Source organism: Nyctereutes procyonoides, unplaced genomic scaffold (assembly GCF_905146905.1).
Source record: "Nyctereutes procyonoides isolate TBG_1078 unplaced genomic scaffold, NYPRO_anot_genome, whole genome shotgun sequence".
NCBI classification, from domain to species: domain Eukaryota; kingdom Metazoa; phylum Chordata; class Mammalia; order Carnivora; family Canidae; genus Nyctereutes; species Nyctereutes procyonoides.
The window spans coordinates 24,903,454-24,925,556 of NW_026575024.1; the positions used below are offsets into that span (position 1 = coordinate 24,903,454).

Here is a 22,103-nt window from a genome sequence, read left to right on the forward strand (position 1 = left end):
CTCTCCCTCTGCCCTCACCCCCCACACTCGCTCTCAAATAAGTAAATAGAATCTTTTTTTTTTAAGATGTTATTTATTTATTCATGAGAGACACAGAGAGAGAGAGAGAGAGAGAGAGAGAGAGAGAGAGAGAGGCAGAGAGGCAGAGACACAGGCAGAGGGAGAAGCAGGCTCTATGCAGGGAGCCTGACATGGGACTCGATCCTGGGTCTCCAGGATCACACCCTGGGCTGAAGGCGGCGCTAAACCGCTGAGCCACTGGGGCTGCCCAAAATCTTAAAAAAAAAAAAAAAAGAGCAAACATTTATTAAGGACAACTATGCCTGGCACTGGAACTGTGGTCAGGTCTCACCAGTGGAGCAAAGGCACTGATTGCACTCCTTCCCCCACCCACCAGATCCCAAGCTGTATGCTCTTAGCCCGGCTTACTTGGGGTGAACAGGTTCTTGGCTGAGACAGAAGGAAAGCAGAGCCTGCCCCTGGTTTCCGTTCCCAGGCTAGGATGAAATGTTTCTTTTCCAACTGGCTTTTCTTTCCCTGCTTCCAGCTGAATTCATGCCAACAAAAGCCCCCTCTGCCTGCACAAGCAGGAAAGCACCCTGGCAACTGATAACAACAGAGGTCTGGGGGTTGAAGTCATTTGTGAGGAAGCTGGGAAGGGGGAATGCCAGCAGAAAAACACTAGGAAGTGTTTTTCCAAAGCAAGAGGGAAAACCGAACCAATGTTTTCTCTTTTTACAGTCAGACAGACATGATGAGATGGGTAGAGACAAATTAGCCTCCTTGCCTGAATGGCAGCTTCCAAGGAATGGAGGGCAAGAGGAACCACAGTAAGCTGGTGCCTTTCTGGGAAAGAACAATCTTCCCTGGTCCACAAAAATAAGAGGCACAGAACCTCAGCATCCTGGAAACCTAACGCCCATCTCTATTTTCACATCATAAGAATGTGAACTCTGGGAGGAAGGGACTTATCTCTCCATCACGGTATTCTTGGTACATAGTGCTGAGGCATTCAGTGAGGGATAGCTGGCTGGACAAACAAACTTCTGGAGTGTAAATCAACCTTGTTTTAAAGAGGAGGAAACTAAGACCCAGGGAGGTACAAGTGAGTGTGGGCTCAGTAAACCCCTGGTAGAGGGTGGTCCTAGGACCAGAACCCAGGTCTCTAGTTCTTCCAGACAAGCCCTGCTGCGGCTGGGAAAGAATGGATGAGTAGGTGCAGTGAGCTCTACCAGGGAGGAGGAGAAAAATGCAGGGGCAATTGTTTCCTAAGGACCAATCTCGTCAAACCCCAAGCCTCTCTACAAACCTTGCTTCTCTGGCCCTAGGGTGGAGTAGGCTTGTGATCCAAGCTGGGCCACAAAACAAGCCCCCTCCCTGATTGCTGTGATTGGTCTAGTCACAAGTACATGACCCAAGTAGCCAATCAAATTCCTCTGGAATTTGCTCAGAGATTCCAGAGGAGAGAAATGAGAGTGGAAGGAGGTAGGGACACTTTCCCGGTGATATTCAAAGCTGTAAGCCAGAGCAACCTGCAGCCCCTGCACAGTCTCATGAGGAAGTCAGTAAGAATGAGTCAACATGCCAAAAGAGAGACTAGCTCCACCCTGCTCTTTCTCATAGTCATGTGTCAGTTAAGTCCTCCTTCCGCAGAGTAAGCTAGTATTAGTTGGCATTTTGTTACCTGCAACTAAAACCAAAATGGCCAATTTAAGAAATGAGGCAGTACAGAAAAAGGAGAGCTGGTGTACGATTCTCAACTTGGGGTCCAGGATCCCTACCACAACCTACAAATTTTCACATACGCTGTACATATGTAGTCTTTTTTTTTTTTTTTTAAGATTTAATTAATTAATTAGAGACACAGAGAGAGAGAGAGTGCGTGCAAGCATGACCGGGGTAAGGGGCTAAGAGAGAAGCAGACTCCCCACTGAACAGGGAGACTGATGCTGGGCTAGATCCCAGGACTCTGCAGATATTCCTGTCACCAAGAAAATAACAGAACTAAAATTTCTTCTCACTATTTTCTGCAACTTTTGTGCTGGGTTCTTTACCTCAAGTTCTCAATAGGATGAGCATACATCCTGGCTTTCCTGAGATAGTCCCAGTTGTTACCTGCTGACCAGAATAGTTATTAATGACATCTCCTTTCAATCTCATAAGTGTCCTGGTTTGGATGATCTGTATATGGTCACCCTGCCTCCAGGAATTAGACATGAACTTCCCTCTTCCTTTTTCTTCCCAGTCACAGATTCCGTCCCATAGTGGATATATATATACAGCAGAGATTCTGAGGATCTCAAGGCAAAAAGGCATTTCATGAAGACAGGGTCATTTCTTCTACATGCACTTTGCCAGTCCTCCTGGGTCAGGGAGATTAGGTGGGAGTTTGGCTAAAGACCTGTTTACACACATCTATGCTCTTCCTCACCTCTGGGGGAACTTCCCTCTTATTGCTACACTCACCCTGACTGAGGAGCTAGGTGGTTAACAATTCTGGCTCCCCTTCCACAGCATTTACCCTCGCTCCCAATTCTGATGGACCTGGATTAGGGCCGAAACATGGAAAGCAGCTTCAGCCTCTTCTTCCTTAGGGGCTCAAAAAGCCTCTCTGCCCACAAATCGTCAGCCTAAGCCCTTACCCTTAAGCATACCAAGGGAAGGGTCCTCCCCACAATTGGAGAAATCAGGACTCAAGAGCAAGAGGACTATGTCCATGGTTGGGCCCTAGGTTGAGTGTGTTTCTTGGAGGCAAAGGAATTATGCTGCATACTTGCTCACAAGGCTGTGGGCTGAGTTCTGTGAGCTGGGGAAGGGAGTGGGAGGAGAGTGTGTATGTGTGTGTGTGTATAGGGGTGGTAGTTACCCCCTCTACTTGTCACCAGTGGTCTTTCTAAACACAGACTTTAATATTCCTCTCCCCTGCCTAAAACCCCCTGTACTACTACCTTTCATTCTCTGCAGCCTCCTCAGGCTTTCAGATCTCTTCAAATGCTCTTCTCACTCTTTATCTGGCTAGCTCCCACCACTGCTCTTGCAGCGCTGTCCAGACAGCAGCTTCTCAATCACCCCACTCTCCCCAGGCCAGGCAAGGGCACTTCTCCTGCATGCTCCTGAACTCCTCCTTGCTGAGGGCCGCCTCAAAGCACTAACACTAGACTATAACTCACATCCCCTTAGATAGTGCCATGAACCTTCTGAGGATAGTCCCTAGCATAGATGAGGTGTTCAAGCCCTTGTATCATTTGAATGAATGAGGAAGAAGCAATGTCTATGGTCTAACTAGTCACTTAAATTGCCCAAGGATCTGCCATCATTGCTTCTCCTCATAAGAGTTTATCTGAGCCAAGACTGGCTACTAAAAAAGTTCTTAAACTATCTCAGTGGACTAGAAACCCCAACAAGCCTGAGATCCTCATAACTATGGGAGAGAACTCTAATGAGACTTTTATCCTTGCCAGTCCTCATGGTTTATGAAATCGTAAGACATTCACAGTCTACCTCTCAGGGTCAATGAGAGAACAAATAATCTCTTCCTGGCTCCAACTTCCTAGGAATACAATAGTGATGGCAGTTTTGTTTCTGTTCTTTGCAAAACTTTTGAGCAGACATGCTAATAATGTCTGGGAAGACCCCTTCCTTATCCTTCCTTTCCTTAACACCTTTTATTATTTTGTGATTCAGATCAAATCTCATTGTAATTAATTTCCTGGGGCTAGCCAAAGTCTAATGCTGGAATGAAATTCATTTTTATCAACAAATGCTAGAAATAACTGGGCCACAGTCAGGTAATCCTGAGATACCGTGAGGTAGGAATCAAGCCAACCTGGGTCCATATCCTGGCTCTGTCATCCACAATCTGCAATCTTGGGTGAGCCTTGAGCTTTAATTTCCTTATTTATAAAATGGTGATAAGATAATAAAATAATCCTGGGATGGAGTGCAATGTCTATCATCTAAAAAAGGTTCAGCAAACATTAACTGAATCAGAATCCATATAAAAAGAAAAAACCCATTTCAGAAAGTACAATAATAGTCATTCTCAAAATGCTCTTCCCGGTTCAGCGGTTGAGCGCCTGCCTTTGGCCCAGGGCATGATCCTGGAGACCTGGGATCAAGTCCCACATCAGGCTCCCTGCATGGAGCCTGCTTCTCTCTCTGCCTGTGTCTCTGTCTCTCTCAAAATGCTCTTCCCAAGACTTATTAACTGAGTGATCATGGGCAAGTCACTTAATCATTGAGACTCAGTGTCCAAATATATAAAATAAGGATAATAACATCCATATCTTACTGGACCACTGTGAGGAAACAAGGCAGCACATGCAAGGCAACTTGCATAGTACAATACCTGGTCATAGATGCTCAATAAATCTTCATTCCTTTCTTCCATAGCAAAAGAATGGAAATGGAGGCTTAGAAAACTAAGTAACCTCCCCAAAATTACAGTTAGGAAGTGACAGAGCCTGACTGCAAATCCAGTTTGTCTGACTCCAGAGCCTTATGATTATTACTCCTGTCTTACAGATGAGGCCAAATGGTTAATCTTGATGGCAGACATCAAACTTAAGGACCATTTTGCTCATGATGAATCTTTTTTTTTTAAAGATTTTATTTCTTTATTCATGAGAGAAAAAGAGAGAGAGGCAGAGTCACAGGCAGAGGGAGAAACAGGCTCCCTATGGGGAGCCCAATGTGGAATTCCATCCCAGGAATCCAGGATTACGCCCTGAGCCAAAGGCAGATGCTCAACCACTAAACCACCAAGGCACCCCAAGAGTGGCAGACTATAATGTGATTGTTTAGAAAAGAGTGTAAAGAAACAAATGTCAGAAGGCAGGCTTCCTGGGGCATCTGGCTGGCTCAGTTGGTTAAGCAACCAGTTCTTGGGCAACCCGGGTGGCTCAGCGGTTTAGCGCTGCCTTCAGCCCAGGGAGTGATCCTGGAGACCCAGGAACAGGTTCCACGTCAGGCTCCCTGCATAGAGCCTGCTTCTCCCTCTGCCTGTGTCTCTGCCTCTCTCTCTCTCTGTCTCTCATGAATTAAAAAAAAAAAAAAAAAAAAAGGGCAACCAGCTCTTGATTTAGGCTCAGGTTACGATCTCAGGGTCCTGGGATCAAGTCCTGCATCCAGCCCCACATCGGGACCCCCATTCAGCAGAGAGTAAACTGGAGGATTTTCTCTCTGCCTATCCCTCAATGAGCTCATTCTCTCTCAAAGAAATAAATAAATCTTTAAGGGTGCCTGGATGGCTCAGTTGGTTGAGCATGATGATCAGGTCCTGGGATGGAGCCCAGCATCAAGCTTCTTGCTCAGCAGGGAGTCAGCTTCTCTTTCTCTCTCCCTGTGCCCCTCCTCACTGCTCATTCTCTCATTTTTTATTTATTTTTTTTTAATTTTATTTATTTATGATAGTCAGAGAGAGAGAGAGAGAGAGAGAGAGAGAGAAGCAGAGACACAGGCAGAGGGAGAAGCAGGCTTCATGCACCGGGAGCCCGACATGGGATTCGATCCCGGGTCTCCAGGATCGCGCCCTGGGCCAAAGGCAGGCGCCAAACCGCTGCGCCACCCAGGGATCCCCCCATTCTCTCATTTTTTTTAAGATTTTTATTTATTAATTCATTCATGAAAAGCACAGGGAGAGGGAAAGAGAGAGGCAGAGACACAGGCAGAGGGAGAAGCAGGCTCCATGCAGGGAGCCTGACGTGGGACTTGATCCCCAGGTCTCCAGGATCTTGCCCTGGGCTGAAGGTGGCACTAAACCACTGAGCCACCCAGGCTGCCCTCATTCTCTCTTTCAAATAAATAAATAAATAAATAAATAAACAAACAAACAAACTGATCAATTTTAAAAATTAATATTTTTAATAAAGAAGAAGGCAAAGAAAAAAAAAAGAAGAAGAAGAAGAAGGCAGACTTCCTACCAAAGAAAGCAATACATCAAGGGTCCCTAAGTAGTCAAACAGAAAATAAAAAGATAAGGAGGTTAAGTGCCAAAGATTCTCTAGCTGATCAAAGTCCTTAATCCTGGCCACAGTAGCCTATACATTCCCTTGCTATAGGGCTTCCAGGGCACCCTATCAGATGACTGACAGCCTCCGACTCTTCCCTCTCCCACTTCCAGCATTTTGGTTTTCCTGGTTCCATTGTTGGGGGAACTACCCAGTGCTCCTGTCACTCCATTCACCTTCCACACCTCACCACTACCCTCTCCCAGCCATTCTTTTTATTTTTTTATTTTATTTTTTATTTTTATTTTTTTTCCAGCCATTCTTGCTTCAAAATCTTACCGAGCACTTTCCCATAACATCTGTGTACTCCACTAGACATGAGACCTGGTTCTGATTCCAGCCCTTATCAAATCAAAGTCTTAGTTTCTTCATCCGTAAAATGGAGATGGGGAATGGACTCAAATGATCTAAGTCTCTTATGATTCCAAGTTATAGGAATTAATCAGAATCTAAACAAGGTTCAGCCAAGCTGAGCCATTTGCCCTTCTTTCTTCAAGTACCAAGGTAAAGCTCTGCAACGTTCAGCTGTCCCAGCCTAGTATCTCTTCATACCAACCTGTCTTAGGCATTGGTCTTCACTACCTTGAGAGAATCTTTCTTTCTTTCTTTCTTTTTTTTTTTTTTTGAACTTTCTTTTTAAAAAGGGATTACCATGTATCTACCTACACATGGCCTTCTTCCCTCCTATCAACCACAGAGCCATATGTCTTTATTAGCAATTAAAATAAAACAAAAACTTGTTTCTCACACATGAAAACAGATGAGAAAAGTCATTCTTGAGTCTGTTTTCACTTAAAACACAGAAAATTCTGTTTTTAAACTATTTGACCAAAAAGGACAGAAATTATTCAGACCAAAATTAACTCAAAAAGATTTTAAAAAGTCTTTAAAAAAATCTTTTAAAAAGATTTTAAAAAGTCTTTTAAGTCTTAAGACCCAAAAGAGAAGAGAAGTTAAAGTTAGCTCCTGAGAGCATGGCGCCCAAGGAGGGGGAGGAGTGCCTTGTTTTGCTCTCTTCCATACTGCCTAAGTTCTCTCCAGCAGAGGTTAAGGTGGAGCAAACACCAGAGATATAGATTTTCAGCTGGCCCTGCACCTCTCCAAAGTACCCAACATGGTCTAAAAATGCAAAGAAGTGGCTAAAAAGGAACTGAAAGTCCATAACCTGGTCCTTTCCTGTATTCATGAACAGTGAGAGGACTGGGGAAAATTCTGTAGCTGTAAATACACATCCTCACCTCTCCCGGCCAGAGGCTACCTCCTTCCTCCAAGCCGCTTCTTTCAGCCCTTCTCACTTTCTCCCTGGGATCCTACTCATAATCCCTTATGGGTTGTGAGCTCAAGACAAAGGTCAACAATTACTTATTTCCGAACTCTCAGCAATACCTAATACAGTGAGTGCCCTGTACTACTAGGTGTTTGGGAAACATATGTTGAGTGAGTAACAGAAGGATAATATAATGCTTCTGAGATTCTTAAGGGGGCCAGAGTAAACAAATAGTGTTTTCTTCTCAAGTCCTTAGGCACTATAAAAATCAAGACTGAAGTGCTAGAAATGTTCTATGTCTTAATCAGGGTAGTGATTACATGGGTATATACATTTGTAAAAAACACACTGAGCTGGGCAGCCTGGGAGGCTCAGCGGTTTAAGCGCCTGCCTTCCGCCCAGGGCGTGATCCTAGAGTCCCAGGATCAGTCCCACGTCAGACTCCCTGCATAGAGCCTGCTCCTCCCTCTGCCTGTGTCTCTGCCTCTCTCTCTCTCTCTCTGTCTCTCTCTCTGTGTCTATTATGAATAAAATCTTAAAAAAAAAACAAACACTGAGCTGTACACTTGAGACTTGTCTGCTTTACTACAATTAAAATACACCTCAATAGGGATGCCTGGGTGGCTCAGTGGTTGAGCGTCTGCCTTCAGCTCAAGGCGTGATCCTGGATTTCTGGGATAGAGTCCCACATTGGGCTTCCTGCATGAAGCCTGCTTCTCCCTCTGCCTGTCTCTGCCTTTCAAGAATAAATAAAATCTTTAAAAACAAAACAAAACAAAACAAAATACACCTAAAGAAAAAAGTCAAGAAGCACCAAAAATTGTTATTTGCTAACTTTTTATATCCATCCTAAAAAGCAGATTTAAATAAAATTACTTAAGTCAGATTTATAGACTTCCTAATCTTCCCCAGAGTCCTATAAAAGGAGTTAAAAGTAGGAATCATTCTCATCCCTTGCATAGGAGGATCCTGGAAGGCATCCTAGCTACACGAAGAGTCAGGAAGGTAACAACAGCAGGACCCTGAGGTTTGATCCTCCACCCAGGCTGTGCCATCCTGCCAAACCAACAGCCAGTTATAACTCAAAAGAAAACAACCCCCTAAAATAGCAACTGTTTGCTCCATCTCTCCTGTCAGCTGGCTTTCTGCATAGCAACTTTAATTTCATTTTCAAAACCATTCTGGGAACATACCACCTCAGAGTCTGTTGAGAAGCAGTAAAGCAGAACTCAACGGAATGAGGAGATAAGAGCCATGCATTCTAGGCCCAGATTTGTCTTCACGAGCTGTGTCACTTTTAACAGGTCACTTAATCTCTCTAAGTCTGGGATTTCCCTCTGTACGGGTAAAGAAGAGCTCCAAAGTTGCAGGATTTTTCCAGAGCTGCTTAAGAAACAGGAAGGCACCATGAAAGTTAATAAAAAGGAGGGGAACTTTTTTTTTTTGAGACACACACAGAGAGAGAGAGAGAGAGAGAGAGAGAGAGAGAGAGAGAGAGGCAGAGAGACACAGGCAGAGGGAGAAGGAGGCTCCATGCAGGGAGCCCATGTGGGACTTGATCCCGGGTCTCCAGGATCACGCCCTGGGCTGAAGGTGGTGCTGGACTGCTGAGCCACCTGGGCTGCCCCAGAGGAATGGTTTTTAATGGGCACTAACCAGAACCTGAGGTTTTAAAGGCCTTAAATTAGAACCAGGAAGGTAAATGTCATCCATTTTTTTTAGAGGTTTAGCTGTTCATGGTAGTACTAGGATTTACACCTAGCACATAAGGTGTTGCAGAGAAGGCCACTGCTCTCCCTGAGATATCTAGTATCATCTTCAGTCTCCATCCTAAAAAGTAGATTTAAATAAAATGACTTAAGTCAGGCCAACCCTGACCAGCTGGTTTCTTTTTCCACTCTCCTCCCAAAGGAGATAAATCCTTTGGATCCTTTGGCTCTGAAAATGGGTTGGTGAGGAGGTCAAGAACTTCTACAGGGAAGCCCCCCCACCCCCACCCCGCCCCAGTATGCTTAACTTGGTCACTGCTGGATTTTTGTCCAGCGGGGCTTAAGCCTGCTCAGCCCCAGAAGAAATGTATACCTCTGAATTGCCAAAAAGCTGGGAGTCAAGTCAGAGGCAGACTACTGATCCAAAGGAGGCTCAGATACCAGGAGAGATGCCCTCTGGCATCTGTGCTGCTCACCTGGATCCAGGCTCATGGCAGCAGCTAAAAACCATTATTCGGCTCTGGCCTCTGAACCAGGAAATCACAATAAAAAGATGTCCATCACATCTTACAAAACAGTCTGTGGCTGCTTTCAGCTTTTACAATGAGCAGAGCTGTACCCAAGCTGCTAACAGACAAAATGAAGCTAACCTGCTCCATCCTTTTATTCAACAAAACTGCTTAGAGCAACATCTGGTTCTCTGGAGAGTTACTGTAATATGGCACTTGTTGACTCATGCAATGTTAGAACAGGAAGAAATCTTAGCATTCATTTAATCCATCCTTCTCATTTTATTGTTGGAAAAACAAAGGCCCAGAGTAGGGGAAGGCACTTGCCCAAAGACACTAGTCGAAAGAATCCGAACTAGAACTGGGGTGTCCCAAGGTCCTAGGGCTCTGCTTGGCCATCCTGGGTGATGAAAGGAGCACCTAGGAAACAGGAAAGCAAACAGGAGGCTGCGAGCTCAGGAAAGAGGCAGGGAATAAAAAAGTGAGTTCTCAGATTTTTGTGAGTAAGATAGCAGAGACCAGGCTGAACTTGAAATGTACAGCCTCAGAAATAGAGGTCCTTGTCATCAGCCAAGGGAAGTAACCTTCCCCATCTCCCTTTCTCAGATCAAAGATAAACTGAAAAGAAGAATAATCTCAAAGATCACAACTAATTGAGCCAGCCAGCCAGGAGTTGGGAGTGAAATGCACAACACAATGCAGCCAAGGATCTGATTAATAAATGAGGCTGGGTCAAGCTAGTTTAAGTAGGGAAGATCTGCCTGCCTACCTTAAGCATATAACTGAGATACTCTCAAGTGGAGAAAAGTTACCTTTCTGTCTCTATCCAGCTGCCCAGGATGTTCCAGGCTTCAGTAAAACAGAAGGGGAATCAGGAAGAAGTAACCAGAGAAAGGATACTGACCCATGAATTCTCCCTTATAAGGGCACAACTCCTCTACCCACTTCATTTCCTCAGGTAATAATGGGTATAAAGCCTACCAATGGGTAAATTCACTAGGGTGCTGCAGGGAGATGGCTGCTGGTCCCCATAAGCTACTCAAGAGACAGCGTTCATTCAGTTATGTGCCTCACTAAATTCAACTTAACACAGATTTCTCAGCTTAGTGTCCAGGGCTTCCTCAGGGAGGCTGCAGCCTTATCTTTTTCCAACTGTAACTCTGCTTGAGACACCACTACTCCTCACACCACCCTCCCATAATCCCACCTCCCTTCTCACATACATATGTGCGGTACTCTGGCTCCACAATTCCCTCAGCCTCAAATGCCCCTACCCCCTTCCTCCATCCCAAATCCTATTCATCTGTATTCTATACTGCCCCTTCACATGGAGTCTCATGGTGGGCACTCAAAATGTTGGCCAAATTGGGCAAAACTTAATCTAACAACTTTTTTCCTTTTCCCACCATCATCTAACAGAAACAAACAGCCCCAGTCTGGGATGCCAACCAGAGGCCCAGCTCCTAAACCTGAGAGTAGCTGGCTCTCTTTCAGGGACCATTTGTGTGGCCTTGCCTCTCTGCCTCTTACCTCTGAAATAAGAGTAATATTTCTTGTCAGAGAAGCTGAGTGCTTTGAGATGAGAGGCTTTGGAAACACATATTCTCAAGTTTAGGGCCATTATTTTAAACTCCCCTTAGACCCATGCACCATTTACCAACTAATGCTAAGAATTTAAAGCTTGTTTCCAGCCAAATGCCTCTTCTTTTATCACAAATGCCCTAGTGTATAGCTGTTGGAGAGCTGCACTGAGGACTCTGGGTAGCCTATTGGCTTTTCATTTCCACAGACTGTGGAGATTTCTATGTTGAGTATAAAGGGTGTTCATGGTTTCAAGAAAAGCCCCGAGTTTCAGGCCTGCGGTTCTCCCAAATCTCATGGTATAACTAACCAGTTTCCAACCTACGGGTTGTGAGCCCATAGGGTTCATAGCTACCACAACACTGCTCTGTGAAATGTGCCCACCCAGCATTGCCTGTGCACTAAATGGTGAACATATCACACAATAACAAAATCAACTGTCACTTGACCAAGTACCATTCATGTTAAGACATTCCTAGGATGGAGACACACATAGTGGGTATTTAATAAATACTGATTGAAGGTAATTATGTATCTTCTCAATTAAAGGGTCCTAACAACTATGCATTATCATAGGACAACCCCTTATTTTTTCTGGAATTAGAAAAGTGTCCTCCTACCTGAAGACTGAAAACCTCTGGGTCCAGAAAAGCATTCTCCAACCTAAAAACTGAAAAACTCTGCATTGGTGTAAGAGTCCTGAGTAGGAAGGACTGAGAAAAAGGTCCCAGTCCAAGTCAGACTCTCAGAAAGCAGAGCCAGAAGGCCTTGAGCTATCTCTAGACCTTGGTGGCCTCAACAAAGCAACAAAAGGGTAGAGTTAAAAGTACTTTAATGGGTCCTCTCAGCTCCGCTCTTTAAAACAACTGACCCTGGGGCACCTGGGTTGCTCAGTGTCGTTGAGCATCCCTGGTTGAGCATCCGCCTTCCCTTCGGCTCAGGGCGTGATCTGGGTGTTCTGGGATAGTCTTGCATGGGTTCCCCGTAGAAAACCTGCTTCTCTATGTCTCTGCCTCTCTGTGTGTTTCTCATGAATAAATAAATAAAATCTTTTTAAAAATTAAAAAATAAAAACAGCTGACCCTTAGGCCAGTCTCTGGAGCTCTAGAACTCTACCTAGACAGCCTGACCAGCCATAGAGCTGGTTCTCAACCCTAGGAACTTCTGTCCCCCAGAGGACATTTTTAGCAGTGTTTAGACACATTTCTGGTTGTCACAATTAGAGGGGGAATGCTATGCACATCTATCAGGTAGAAGTCAAGGATGCTACTAAACATCCTGCAATGCACAGGACAGCCCCCCCCCCAAAAAAAAACAACAACAATAGTTTCAAGGTTAGAAACACTGTTTTGCAGACCACTGAGAAACTGAGTTTATTGTGGCAAAGGAAGTAGAAACCAGACTGGGAAATGCACAATGCTAATGCTGTAGCAGACGTGAATGAATGAATACAGTGAACAAAGGCTCTCAAACCATTCCAGACACATATGAACAGTCTCCTTTTTCTTAAAAAAGATTTATCTATCTATCTATCTATCTATCTATCTATCTATCTATTTATTTATTTATTTATTTATTTATTTATTTATGATAGACATAGAGAGAAAGAGAGGCAGAGATACAGGAGGAGGGAGAAGCAGGCTCCATGCTGGGAGCCCGACTCGGGACTCGATCCCAGGACTCGATCCCGGGACTCCAGGATCGCGCCCTGGGCCAAAGGCAGGCGCCAAACCGCTGAGCCACCCAGGGATCCCCAAACAGTCTCCTCTTAATTTTCTCTCTGGCACTAGTCCCATTATGGATAACATAATCCAGTCACTCTGAGGACCCCCAACTTTGTCCTCCTCCTCAACCTGACCCACATCCATTATTGACACATTGCCTTGCTAAAGCTGGCAAGGGAATATGAAATTGAGCATTAATAACAGGAAGCTAGAACAGTGCATGGTGTAGTAAGAAAGCTCTAGACTTGGGTTCTAGCCTTGACTCAGTCTCTAGGGAAACCACTTAATTCCTTTGAGCCCTAGTTTTTTAAGCCCTATCCCAATCTGCAAAATTGTGTTAAAATTCACAACCTGGGGGATCCCTGGGTGGCTCAGTGGCTTGGCGCCTGCCTTTGGCCCAGGGCATGATCCTGGAGTCCCGGGATCGAGTCCCACATCGGGCTCCCTGCGTGGAACCTGCTTCTCCCTCTGCCTGTGTCTCTGCCTCTCTCTCTCTCCTCCCTCTGCCTGTGTCTCTGCCTCTCTCTCTTTGTGTCTCTCATGAATAAATAAAATCTTTTTTTTAAAGATTTACTTATTTATTTATGATAGAGAGAGAGAGAGGCAGAGACATAGGAGGAGAGAGAAGTAGGCTCCATGCCGGGAGCCTGACGTGGGACTCGATCCCGGGACTCCAGGATCGCGCCCTGGGCCAAAGGCAGGCGCCAAACCGCTGAGCCACCCAGGGATCCCCAATAAATAAAATCCTAAAAAAAAAAAAAAAAACAAAAAAAACCCCACAACCTGTTTAAAAGCTTCTCTGACTTTCAAAACAAGTGTATGTGAAAGTGCTTAGAAGCCATAAAATCCTATACAAGTGTGTAATATTTCCCTCCAGAATAACTTACACTGTAAGTTACACTTACACTGTACTTATACTGTGTAAAGAACAGTATAAAAATTGATTTCCAGGGATGCCTGGGTGGCTCAGTGGTTGAGTGTCTGCCTTTGGCTCAGGACGTGATCCTGGGATCCTGGGATCAAGTCCCACGTCAGGTTCCCCGCAGGGAGACTGTTTCTCCCTCTGCCTATGTCTCTTCCTCTGTTTCTGTCTCTCTCATGATTAAATGAATAAATTTTTAAAAATCTGATTTCCAATGACAATATTTTGTCCATTGATCAAGTTATGAACACTGAAGGCTATGGAGTCCTGGCCCTATGGGACACCAAAAATACCCAAATCCACTGTGATGCAGCCCACCTCGGGATCCCCGAAGGCTTCTGGATTGGACCAGTGACTCTGTAATCTGAATGTCAGCTTTCTCATCTCTAATGGCAGTGTGGGGTATAATACCACTTAATGCATGGATTATTGGGGAAAAAAAATCAAACATGATCAAATTTGTAAAATACGTGGCATTTCCCAAAGATGGGGCAATGTTTTCATTTTCTGAAGATTTTTCTCCTGAAAATAATTTTATTTTACTTTGAAATACAACTTTTCTAGAATAATGAAAATAATTTAAGAAAGGTGTTTCTATATTGCTCTGCCCTTTACACTTTCAAAATTACCTCTAAAATGAAGTGCCTGGGTGGCTCAGTTGGTTAAGTGACTGCCTTCTGCCAGGTCAAGATCCCAGGGTCCTGGGACTGAGTCCCTTATCATGCTCCCTGCTCAGTGGGGAGTCTGCTTCTCTCTCTGCCCTTCCCCCCTCATGTGATCTCTCTCTCTCTCTCAAATAAATGAGCAAAATATTTTTGAAAAATAATAAAATCTAAACATGAGAAAGGCTGTCTGCTAAAAGCAACAAACTGAATGCCAGGCTGATACTAACTCCTTCCTTGGACATGGCCACAGAAGGCCATCAGAGCCTATTACAACTCAATACCCAAATCTTCTAACTCCAGACTTGCCAAGCAATCTGCAACCATTCACTGACCTTCCACAAGGTTCTAAAGGGAGAAAATGCTCTGGAGAGGTGAAAGCAACTCACTACTTGATGGAAAATTAAGAAACTAGCAATTATTTTAGTTCTAAATGTCACTCTTGTAAGTCAATGTTTCAAAATCTAAAGAACTCTGGGGACACAGAGCTGAACTGTGTCGAACTCCTTACCCTAATGAGGAGTCTTTCAGATGGCTTTGTTGAGTACCAACTCCTTTTCAAACTTCTGCAGAGAATAGCAGCCAGGCTACACACATGTACAAGTCTAATTTTTGCTTTTACAACTACCAGTTTTTTTTAGATGTTATTTATTTATTAGGGATGCATGGGTGGCTCAGCGGTTGAGCGTCTGCCTTCGACTCGGGGTGTGATCCCAGGGTCCGGGGATCGAGTCTTGCACTGGGTTCCCTTCATGGAGCCTGCTTCTCCCTCTGCCTGTGTCTCTGCCTCTCTCTCTCTGTGTCTCTCATGAATAAATAAAATATTTTTTTAAAAAAAGCTGTACTTTAAATTTAGTATTCTAAAACTAATTCTTTTATGACTAAACTAAGCTAAACATTTATCCATTCTTATGTCCCCATAAAGAGGATTGAGTCAAAGTGCTTTTTAAAAGCATTGCATATATTTCCATATCCCTGGGTTTACTTTCTCAAATACTTTTTCTAGTAATTCAGTTTCAAGCACTTATACATTTTGAGTTCCTTCCTTTCTAACAATCTGATATCCTCCAAAATAACTATTTACTATTTAATAAAATATAGATTCTATCAACACACACACACACACAGTTTCAGTTCCCTCCACTGCATATCCTGTATTCTGAAGTTTCTAGAACAGATCACACTGTACCCTGTCTATATCCGATTACTTGTTTGTCACTCTAGCTAGATTGTAACCATCTCAGAGGCAATGGCCTATCTTCATTTGTATTTACCCAGTAAACTAGGACAGGCACACAGCTCAAGTTAACATATGTTAATCAAATGGGCTTGTGAATAAAGCAAAGGTTTTTTTTTAATTTTTATTTATTTATGATAGTCAGAGAGATAGAGAGAGGCAGAGACATAGGCAGAGGGAGAAGCAGGTTCCATCCACCAGGAGCCCGACGTGGGATTCGATCCCGGGTCTCCAGGATCGCGCCCTGGGCCAAAGGCAAGCGCCAAACCACTGCGCCACCCAGGGATCCCTAAAACAAAGGTTTTAGCTACTTTCATCTTTTATTTTTTTAAATATTTTATTTATTTATTTGATAGACTGAGTGAGAGAGAGAGCACACATAAGCAGGGACAGAGGGAGAGGGAGAAGCAGACTCCTCTGCTGAGCAGGGAGACTGATGTGGGGCTTGAGCATAGGCAGAAGGCATATGCTTAAGGGACTGAGCCACCCAGGCACCCCTACTTTCTTTTTTTTTTGCACCCCTACTTTCATCTTTTAAATTGAAGTATAACCATACAATATTAATTTCATGTATACAGCATAGTAATTTAACATTTGTCTACATGGTGACATTTATATACATTGCAAACTGATTGCTACCATAACCTAGTTTCTGTCATAAGTTAGTACGGTATTACTGACTATATTCCCTATGTTGTACATTTTATCCCCATGACTTTTTTTTTTAAGATTTTATTTATCTATTTATGAGAGACACAGAGAGAGAGAGAGAGACAGAGACAGAGGCAGAGGGAGAAGCAGGCTCCGTGCAGGGAGCCCGATGTGGGACTTGATCCCGGGACTCCAGGGTCACTCCAGGGTCACTCCAGGGTCACTCCAGGGTCACGCCTGGAGCTGAAGGCAGATGCACTCAACCGCTAAGCCACCCAGGCGTCCTTCCCCATGACTTATTTTATAACTAAAAGTTTGTACCTCTTGATCCCCTAACCTATTTCACTGTTATTCCCATCAAACCCCCTTCCCTCTGACAACCACCACTCCGTTCTATCTGGGGTTTTGGGTTTTTTTTTTTTTTTTTTTTTTTTGTATTCCATTTATAGGTAAAATCATGCAGAATGTCTTTCTCTGACTTATTTCACTTAGCAGAATACCCTCAATGTTCATCCATGATGTTATGTATGGCAAGATTTCATTCTTTTTTTAATGACTGAGTAGTATTCCATGCGTGTGCATGTGCACACACACATGCAAATACACATCTTTAATCCATTCATCTATTTTTTTCTTAATCCATTCATCTATTGATGGATACCTAGGTTGTTTCCACATCTTAGTTATTGTAAGTAATGCTGCATTAATATGGGGGTGCATATATCTTTTCAAATTAGTGTTTTTGTTTTCATCAGATAGATACCCAGAAGTGGAACTGCTGGATGTGGTAGTTCTGCATTTAATTTTTTGAGGAATTTCCATACCGTTTTCCCAAAGTGTTTTTACCAATTTACTTTCCCACCAATAGTGCATAGGGCTCCCTTTTCTTCACATTCTTACCAACAATTGTTATTTCTTGTCTTTTTGATAATAGCCATTTTTTAAAAAGATTTTACTTATTTATGAAAACACAGAGAGAGCAAGGCAGAGACACAGCTAAAGGGAGAAGCAGGCTCCTCGCAGGGAGCCCAATGTGGGACTTGATCCCAGGACCCCAGGATCACCACGTGAGCCACAGGCAGACACTCAACCACTGAGCCACCCAGGTGCACCCTATAATAGTCATTATTACATGTGTGAGGTGATACCTCACTGTGGTTCCGTTATGTTGAGCATCTTTTCATGTGCCTACTGCTATCTAAATACCTTCCTTAGAAAAATGTCTAAAAAAAAAGCCCAGCTTTTAATCAGACAGGGTTTTTTTTTTAGTTGTTAATGAATTGTATGAGTTTTTAAATATACTTTGAGTTAATTCTTTATCAGATACATGATTCACAAACATCTTCTCCCATTCAGTAGGTTGCCTTTCATTTTGTTTATGGCTTCCTTCACTATGAAAAAGTGTTTTATTTTAGTTTGATGCAGCCTCGTTTATTTTTGCTTTTCTTGTCCTTGCCTTTGGAGTCAGATCCAAAGAAACATAACTAAGACCGATCTCAAGGACCTTAGAGCTTACCACCTAGTTCTCTTCCAGGTTTTATGGTTTCAAATCTCACATTCGAGCCTTTAATTCTTTTGAGTTAATTTTTGTATATGGTGTAAACAGGGGTGCAATTTTATCTTTTGCCTGTAGCTGTCCAGTTTTCCCAACACTAATTATTGAAGATACTATCTCTTCTCCATTGTATATTCATGCCTCTTTTGTCATAAATTAATTGCCAAATGTGTGAGTTTATTTCTGGGCTCTCTGTTCTGTTCCACTGATCCATGTGTTTTTGTGCCAATACCACACGGTTTTTTTATCACTATAGTTTTGTGGTATAGTTTTAAATCAGGAAGTGTAATGCCTCTGGCTTTGCTCTTTCTCAAGATTTCTCTGATTATTCAAGTCTTTCGTGGTTCCTTTTTTTTTTTTTTTTAAGATTTTATTTATTTATTCATGAGAGACACAGGAAGAGGCAGAGACACAGGCAGAGGGAGGAGAAGCAGGCTCCATGCAAGGAGCCCGATGTGGGACTCGATCCCAGGAATCCAGGATCACGCCCTGAGCCAAAGGCAGACGCTCAAACGCTGAGCCACCCAGGCATTCCTTTTTTGTGGTTCCTAATAATTCTGTATTTGTTCTAGTTCTGTGAAAAATACCACTGTATTGAATCTGTAGACTGTTTTGGGTAGTATAGACATTTGCACGATATTAATTCTTCCCATCTATGAGCAGGAATATCTTCCTATTTATTTCTATCTTCTTCGGTGTTTTTCACTAATGTATTATAGTTTTCAGGGTACAGGTCTTTCACCTCCTTAGTGAAATTTATTCCTAGGTATTTTATTCTTTGGCGGGGGACACTTCAGTTTTTTTTTTCTTCAAGATTTATTCATTGATTTTAAAGAGGGGGAACAAGAGTGAAGGAGGGGCAGAAGGAGATGGAAAGAATCTCAACCAGACTCCTCATTGAGCACTGAATGCAGAGCCTGACGTGGGGCTGACTTTCACAACCCTGAGATCATGACCTGAGCCAAAACCAAAAGTCACACACTCAACTGACCGAGCCACCCAGATGCCTCTGGCTCTTTTCAGTTTATTGCACAAAGGAGTTACACTAGTTCAAATTAAAAGCAGATCCCAAATAGTTACCTTATACAAGCTATGACGTTTTTAAACTTGTGACAAGTGACAGAAGGGAAATTCTACTCATTGCAAGGAAATCCTAATTTATGCTTCAGTGAGCCAAAAGCACTTAAAACCATGAACCTTTCAGCTGGTCATCTTTAGCCAGGGTAATCTCTACAGGGAAGGAACTAGTATATACTCTTGCACTGGTCACCCTGTAGCTGAATTACTTCTCCATATTATGGATGCTCAATTACAGTACCATTGCAGGCAAATTTCTTCTTAAATGCCTTCACTAGTTTTTATTGTAATCATCAGCAATCCCTCAGATAGGAGTAAGGGTCTTCCTATTATTTCTCTGTTGAATTCTCATATACATAATCCCAGTGCCAGCAGGAAGCAGAGTATCACCCTTACTTGCATCAACAAGGGGGTCACAAGAATGGAGGTTCTGGATAGCCAGAAATATGATATGATTCCTTCTCTTTGGTGGAAAAGGTCAGCAGGAGAATGGGTGGGGAAAGGAGGGGGTGGCGGAGCATTGGGAACCGAGGAGGCTGCTGAGTTCCAGCTGGCAGCTAAATGACTGGGGCTATTTTATTCTTTTTTGATGCAATTTTTAGTGGGACTGTTTCCTTGTTTTCTCTTTCTGATAGCTCCTTTTAGTGAATAGAAATGCAACATATTTTTGTGTGTTCATTTTGTATCCCACAATTTACTAAATTTATTAGCTCTGAGAGTTTTTTGGCAGAGTTTTCAATATATAGTATCATGTCATGTACAAATAGTGACAGTTTTACTTCTTTTTTTTCTAATCTGGATGACTTCTAGCTACCTTCTTTTAAAACAGACCATCTGAACATGGAGCCTGCTTGGGATTCTCTCTCTCCTCTCCTTCTGTGTCTATCCACCATCCTATCCACTATCCCATCACCCTGCTCTCCATCCCCTCCCCCTAAAAAATAAATAAAATAAAATGGGCCAGCTGAAGTGAAATGCAAATGTTTATCTATGTAGCACTAAGACCAAAAAGATTTGGGATCTCAACATCAAGGTCCCTAAATAGTAGACAATATTCAATCCAAATCCATTTCAAAAGCCTTAGTTTCCTTTTTTCAAATATACTACTCTATACTCAACACAGATGAAAACAGAAGTTCTTTTTTTTTTTTTAAGATTTTATTTATTTATTTATTTATGAGAGACAGAGAGAGAGGTAGAGACACAGGCAGAGGGAGCAGGCTCCATGCAAGGAGCCCGATGCAGGACGTGATCCTGGAACTCTGGGATCATGACCTGAGCCAAAGGCAGACGCTCAACAGCTGAGCCTCCCAGGTGTCCCAAAAGCAGAAGTTCTTCTGCAACTTCCAGTTGTAACTCTAGATCTGAGATGGTGTCATATACCAAACATGAGTGACTATATTCAACCCCCACCATTCTACCCACGCTACTCTACCCTCCAGCTACCTACTCCTTTAAAGATTGACACAAAAGATCACATTGTCATCTCAACCCTCAGCTGGAGAACTGCTCCTTTCTTCAAATCTTCACTACACTCCATGTAGAGTGTTCCTGTGGATGGCACTTATAGCCAGTTTTGCACTTTAATTATTCCTGTCCTAGGTTTATACCCCCTACCAAGAGTATGGGCCTTCTGAGAGCAGGATCATTGGACAAGCCCCACAGTTGAGCAGGAAACACGGATTGGGCGAATGTCTGGACTTTGGGACTTGAGAACTCTGAGCAAACTCGACTGCCCTGATTATTCAATGGGAGGAAACTACCCTAAGCAGGTTGTATCAAGTCCCAGGCGTACCACTTTGAGTAACCTGGTGCTTGATTCATTATCACTCTAAACCCAGAAAAATGGTATTTTATGGAATCAAACAGGGCAAGTTGATGTTAGAATTCCCTCACTGATCCTCTTTCATCATCCATACTTCATCATCCCGTATAACTCCCTTTCTCCTGGCTGAGAAGCTCCTTGAATTTTCTTTTACTTTATCCATTAGTTCCTAAGAGGAACACTTAGGATGGCTGTAAGACTCCAGTGAAAAAAAAATGTATGGGCTATGTAGTTGTGATAACTTTTATTCTCTGAAAGAGGCTCAGATCTTTTTAACTATAGGATCCACTGGGCCAGGCTGTGTCCTTTTCACTGCCTGGAAATCCACATGGCATCTCAGATGGGTCCTAACACAGAACAGGCTCTCAGAAAACATCTGTCCCTCCTAATCCAGAAAACTGGTGGATTAGAACAGTACCAATGCCATATAAACAGAACAGGAAACAGCCATAAAGCCATTAAACCAAGTTATCAGACCTCACTGAAAAGTCATTTATGGTTAAAAAAAAAAAAAAAGTAAGAACTTCAAAAAATTCATTTCCTAGCCACCCTCCAGTCCCCGGGTGGAGTTAATTTCTTGTCACCCATTCTTATGGTACTCTGCACAAGCCCCACTGGGTAAAAACACTTTCTTTACTAATTGGTCCCCCCACTAGGCAGTGGTGCTTACTAAGAATAGGAACTGTCCCCCCCCCCCCCAAAAAAAAGGAACTGTCCCTAACATCACCAGGGTTGCTGGTGCCAAACAATCAGTGGATCCTCATGACTGACAGCTAGCCTGAATATTTGTCAATTACCCAGAAGACTGACTTCTTTCATGAAGAAGGCCATTTACCTCATCAGCAGGACAAGTGCTTCAAATTTTTCAAAAGGAGGGGAGGCAAATTCTACTGAACCATCGCATTCTGTGACCTCACTGGGTTTGGAGGTAACTAAAGGTATCTGAAAATAGATGGAGCTGGATAAAAGTTCAGTCTCTGAGCAGCCAAAGAAGTGAGCAAACTGACCAAGACAGCATCCCTGAAAGTCCAGGTATGAATATTGGCATTGGCATATGAAAATGCCCACTATTCTCATTTAATCCCCACAATAACTATAGAGAGGTGTCTCTCAAACTTTACTGTGCATACAAACTACCTGAGGATCTCATAAATACACAGGTTCTGCTTCGTAGGGCTGGTAGGGCCTGATAATCTGTTTTTCTAACACTTTCCCACATGTTCTCATAGACAGCACTTTGAGTAGCAAGTTGTAAAGTAAATACTATGTACTGTTTTTGCAGCTGAAGAAGCTAGTGCTCAGAGATAGGAGAAGAATTGCTGCAAATCACAAAGCCAGCAAGTAGCAGAGGTGGAATATGAGTGCAGGTCTTCTGA

General features: G+C 43.2%; 1 protein-coding gene and 1 pseudogene across 1 annotated transcript in view; both read right to left on the reverse strand.

Moving 5' to 3' along the window:
- Positions 1-22,103, reverse strand: part of CHMP4B (charged multivesicular body protein 4B) — a 54,368-nt gene that overhangs the window by 22,511 nt on the left and 9,754 nt on the right. The gene's annotated exons all lie outside the window — the stretch shown is intronic.
- On the reverse strand, positions 19,009-20,819 carry LOC129496177 (eukaryotic translation initiation factor 1-like; annotated as a pseudogene).